This window comes from Euleptes europaea, chromosome 15, assembly GCF_029931775.1.
Source record: "Euleptes europaea isolate rEulEur1 chromosome 15, rEulEur1.hap1, whole genome shotgun sequence".
NCBI lineage: Eukaryota > Metazoa > Chordata > Lepidosauria > Squamata > Sphaerodactylidae > Euleptes > Euleptes europaea.
In genome coordinates, this window is record NC_079326.1 from 51688877 (window position 1) to 51694993 (window position 6117).

Consider the following 6117-nt stretch of genomic DNA (forward strand, 5'->3'; position numbering starts at 1 on the left):
AGGGTCGCCATGAGTTGGAAGCGACTTGATGGCACTTAGCACAACACATCACAGCAAAAGACAAAAGACCCCTTCACCTCTGCAGGAGTATATCGTATACCTTGCAGTTGTGGAGAAGTTTACATCGGGACCACACAACGCAGCATACAAACAAGGATAAAAGAACATGAAAGATACTGCAGACTTGGCCAACCTGAGAAATCAGCAGTGGCTGAACATGGACTGACCCAAACAGGACACAGGGTCTTATTCCAAGACACTGAAAGACTGGACAATTCTACCAACTATTTTGTCAGATTGCACAGAGAAGCCATTGAAATTCGTAAACATCAGCACAACTTTAACAGAAAAGAAGAGAGTTTAAGAATGAATAAGGCTTGGCTTCCTGTCCTAAAAACCTCCAGACTAACAAAGACTACAGTCCACAATAGCCATGCGGATTAGCTTTGGATTCCACATGTTAACAGATCACTTCAGGATACAATGGTTCCACATTAACATACCACACCCTCATTAGCACATTATCTTGATACTTACAGGACAATGATTAGCACATTACCTTTAATACTTTGCAGGACAATGACTCAGCTCAAACCTAACCCCCTTCTGACTTTATATTACTCTTCCTACACACTTGACACTGAGAGACGCTGTCCTTCAGCGTTACTCCTCTGAAGATGCCTGCCACAGCTGCTGGCGAAAGAAAATACCAAGACCACGGTCACACAGCCTGGATAACCTACAAGAACTGATGAACTCTGACCGTGAAAGCCTTCGACAATAATTGAAGTGTGTGTCTGTAAAGTGCTGTTAAGTAGCAGCCGACTTATGGCTGGGGTTTTCAAGTCAAGTGATTAAGCAGGGGCTGTGGCTCAGTTTTTAGGGCGTCTGATTGGCATGCAGAAGGTCCCAGGTTCAATCCCCGGCATCTCCAGTTAAAGGGGCAAGGCAAGAAGGTGATGTGAAAGACCTCTGCCTGAGACCGTGGAGAGCCGCTGCCAGTCTGAGTAGACAATACTGACTTTGATGGGTCTAATTCAGTATAAGGCAGCTTCATGTGTTCATGTGTTCAGAGGAGTTTGCCATTGCCTTCATCTGCAGAGACTTCCTTGGAGGTCTTCCTTCCAAGTATCAACCCAGCGTAGCTTCTGAGATCTGACAAGATTGGGCTATACTATACCATTCCACATCCCTGACCAATTTAAGTAGAAACCAATATAATTCTCATAGGCAAATAAAAAACCTGCACAGCCAATCAAATCTCCTGCAGTCAATCAGAAGCTTTGCTGGGCAAAAGCCCTACCTGGCCCCACCCACTTCCTAAAAATAGTTGGCAGCAGGCACCAGAAAATATGTTGGAAGGCACCACGTTGGGGACCCCTGCTCTAAAGCCTGCTTCGAATTTCCCACCACTTGGGGCAGTAGGCAAGAGTAAGGACCATTCCATGGTTAAACCCTGCCCTGAAATCGTTAGCTCCGTAACCCTCGTTTCTAATAACAAGTCCAAAAAAAAACAAAAAACCCATGGAAAGTTAGCATATCATTCATGAAGTTTGTTTACGAAATAAGACACCCAGGTATGTTTGTTCCTACTGAAGCAGAATGGAGCCTTTTATTGAATATCAACAAGAACTTACAGTTCTGGTGATCACATAACATCCATATGTTAGGTAAACCAACAAAGGCTTTCCAGAATTTGAAGCAGGAAATCTGGCTTGCGAGCAGACCAGTAGGTTTCTGCCCATTTTTCTATTATATGTTTTATCCCACCCTCCCTCCAAGAAGTCCAGGGTGAAGTCCACTGTTCTCTCGTTCCCGTTTTATCTTCATAACACCCAGGGAGGTATGTTCAAAAGAAATAGACAGAATACTGCCAATGGTTGGCCAGCTTTGCAGCATTTATATGAAAAGCACACCTCAGAACGTTCTGAACACATGAAGCTGCCTTATACTGAATCAGACCCCCAGTCCATCAAAGTCAGTGTTGTCTACTCAGACCGGCAGCAGCTCTCCAGGGTTTCAAGCAGAGGCCTTTCACATCACCTACCTGCCTGCCTAGTCCCTTTAACTGGAGATGCCAGGGATTGAACCGAGGACCATCTGCATGCCAAGCAGATGCTCTACCACTGAGCCATGGCCCGTCCCCTCTGGAAGAGGCCAAGAAGGGTCTTCCAGGTCAGAAAGAGCATTGGTCATTCTCAGCAATTCCAGATTTTTATAGGAACTAGAGAAGACTTTATCTGTCACCAAACAATATATCCTAAAATAGCAGACAAAGCGATGCCCGGCCAGGGAACCAAGGGGAAATCCCAACCCCGTAGGGAAGATGGAGTACAAGAAGATCACCTGAATGGAAAATTCCGGTTGCTTGGACAGATAACCACAAAATCCAGATAAAATCCAAACAACCCAAATGACAGACAACAAAGAGAAAAGTAGATGAGAACTTGATACCCAGAAAATAAACAAACAATAAGACATCACTTTATTGACAAGTGAGAAGAATCCTAGGACAGACAACAGGTGACGACCAGCCAGAAAACTAACCCAGAAGGTGACTGTGTCAAGGCTGACCCTGTTTTGGTGCAGTAACGAAACCACGTTCGCCGGGTTTTCTTCCAGTAACTCCCTGAGTAACACACCATAAAGCAAAAGAAGGCTTTATTGAAGAAATGTAAGACAAGATATAAAAACAAGGCATATAGTTCAGTGGCAGTCCAATTCACTTGATAGTTGGGGGGGGGTCTTTAGATTAGAGAGAGGACTATATTCTGTGCCAATTTGGTGCCATTATCGTTTTAAAAAGCTGCCCAAGACCCTCAAATTTATTCGTCATTGAAAATAATGGTCCTGAAATTCCAGAACCTGAAAACAACATAGATTTTAAACCCAAATTGGTAATGTCCTTCCAAAAAACCAGCAATCACAGTAAAGTTTTCTCCTCAAATAAGGAGGCTTATTCATGAACGATCCATGTTTACTTAATCATGTTGTGTCATTAATTCTCTTTGGGCGTTGACTCCATAAAGTCATGAGTTCATCAGGGGACACTGTCTTCAGAAAGGAGTTCGGATCTATTACCTGAATTTTTTTTGTTGCTGATGGATTAATGCTCTGTTCAAAAGCGTCTTTGCAATAAGCACAATAAGCTTAATCCTTCTCCAAGCCATAATGTATAAAAACACTAAAGCAACATAGAGTACCACACTAAAACTACTAAGTAATTTTGCCTCTGGCACATATCTCTCAGTTGGAAGGTAGGGAAAAAAGTAAGAAGTTACCTCCAACTCAGATTTTTTTCCAATCAGTATTATGGCACTGTTTTTAATACTGTTCAGCACACACACACAGCATCTTCCTGATGTACCAGGAAGTTTAGCAGGCTTGGCCTTGGTTAGTATTTGGATAGGAGACCACTGAGGAATTCCAGGGTCGCTACACAGAGGCAGGCAATGGCTAACCACCTCCGCTCATCTCTTGCCTTGAAAACGCTATGGGATCGCCATAATGTGCCATAGGGTCCCTTACACCAATGCCCCGTTTTCTGGTGGGGTTATTCCAGAGGTTTCTCCCCTTTCTCCCCCACCCCCTATCATCAGACTACAGAGGCGAGTGACCATATTTCCAGACTTGGGTGAGGTTGCAACTACTCTACTATCAACTTCATATTTCAAGTAGGGCTGAAGTTGATAATGAAGACAGTAAAAACACGGGACCTACTCAATCTCTATTGGTGAAATATGTCACATATACAGATATCCATTGAATATTAGACAGTAATTTTATTTGGAGGACTTTCATTCATAGGGTCGCCATGAGTCGGAAGCAACTTGACGGCACTTAACACACACATACACAGTTTTATTTGATGAAGTTCACAAGACAGAAATATACAGATGTTTCATTTTGCTTTGCTAACTTGGTTCATCTGAAAACATCACCAGTGTTGAAAAGACTCCAACGTTGAATGTTCAGATATAGCAGGTAAACTACATTCAAAGATTTCATAGATAATAATGATTAGGGTTGCCAGGTCCCGCCACCGGTGGGAGATTTTTTGGGTGGAGCCCGATGAGGATGGGGTTTAGGGAGGGGAGGGACTTGAATGCCATAGAGTCCAATTGCCAAAGCGGCCATTTTCTCCAGGTGAACTGATCTCTATCGGCTGGAAATCAGTTGTATTAGCAGGAGATCTCCCGCTACTACCTGGCGGTTGGCAACCCTAATAATGATACAACAGGCTGTATCTGTCCAGTCAGTATCAAACAATGAAAGAGATGGAGACGTAGGAAAGCAGAAAAAAATGTTGTAAATATCTTGCTCATGGTGAACATTCATAACTGTGCTACTGCTCTCTCTGTGTGTAAACTGCCTCCAAGTCGCAGCCGACATATGGCAACCCCTTTTGGGGTTTTCATGGCAAGAAACTAACAGAGGTGGTTTGCCAGTGCCTTCCTCTGCACAGCAACCCTGGTATTCCTTGGTGGTCTCCCATCCAAATACTAACCAGGGCTGACCCTGCTTAGCAGCTGAGATCTGACGAGATCAGGCTAGCCTGGGCCACCCAGGTCAGGGCTGCTACTGCTCTAGCAGAGGTCAATGGAACCAACAAAAACAAAACTCTAGAAGTCTGTTACTCTAGTCTTTTCCCTTCTACTTGGTTATTGTCTCTATCCATGCCTACTGGTTGCATTCTTCACTTTACTCACCCAATGGTTGTATACAGTACAAGGAATTTTAAAAGCATCATTTAAACATTTACTAAATCACAGCCTTGAACATGGAAAAATTAGAAGACTTTCTGGGAAGGCGGGCTTCAGGATTTTGAGGGCCTTTGGCAAGAGCCATCAGTGGTGGCTTTAAGTGAGAAGAGGCAGAGGGCAAAGTGCATGGGACAACTGGATGCCGGAGAAGAAGAGTTGGTTTTTATACCCTGCTTTTTCCTCTACCTTTAAGGAGTCTCAAAATGGCTTACAATCTCCTTCCCTTCCTCTCCCCACAACAGACACCTTGTGAGGTAGGTGGGGCTGAGCGAGTTCGGAGAGAACTGTGACTGGCCCAAGGTCACCCAGCAGGCTTCATGTGTAGGAGTGGGGAAACCAACCCGGTTCTCCAGATTAGCCTCCGCTGCTCAAGTGGACGATTGGGGGGTGGTGGTGTCAAACCTGGTTCTCCAGATTAGAGTTCGCTGCTCATCTGGAGGAGTGGGGAATCAAATCCAGTTCTCCAGATTAGAGTCTGCTGCCCTTAACCACTACACCACACTGTACAAAGATGCCCCAGCAGTCATTCGTACCCTTTCTCTCCTCCCCACAGGTTCCAATTCCGGTCCCTGAAACTGAGCCCATTGAAGAGATGTTACCTTCCCTCTTGAATTATTTGAAAAAGGAAGGGTAAGATCCAGCCTTCTGGGAAAGTCCTGAATGATTAGCTCCGGGGTTTTGGAAATGTCAAAAATCGTGTAAACTTCCTAGATCAGCTCCAACCTTTTTGGGAAACCAGCACAAAGTGAAAACGGTGGAGCAGTTGGCTTTGTGGGCCTTTGGACCTTGGCATTTCTTCTGGCAAAGAGTCTCTGGCACCAAGCATTTTGTCCTGCCATGAGCCCCATCTTTAAACTCCTCTTCCTACAAACACCACTGAGTTTTTTTTTCTGTTCATAGACTCTACATGGACTGATCCACTGAATCTGGCCTTTCTTATCCCCCCATATTTCCCATGAGGTTGCTTGTCAACATTTTTTTTGTGCTGTGATCACCCCGAACTATTAGAACGTCCCATGAAAATCAGCAACTCAATTAGTAGTTGGGGCTGGAGGTGGAATTCTTACAGGGAACAATCAGTTTATATCATAAATTGCCAAAACTTACAATTGGGCACTATATTTTCCAAGCCCCTACACCATTGCCACACCCAGTGTGCAACGGGTTGATTCCAAGTTATAATGATACAACAGTACAGCATTAAAAAAAAAGTATTTGCATCAGTCCAGTAGAGCTAATGTGAACACCAACCATATGTGGTATGTGATTGTTGGTCTGTGATTCTAAGCCTCATCAGAGAATCCAACAAAATTATTAAAACAATCACAACCTAAGGGAGGAAAAGCCAAGTTTT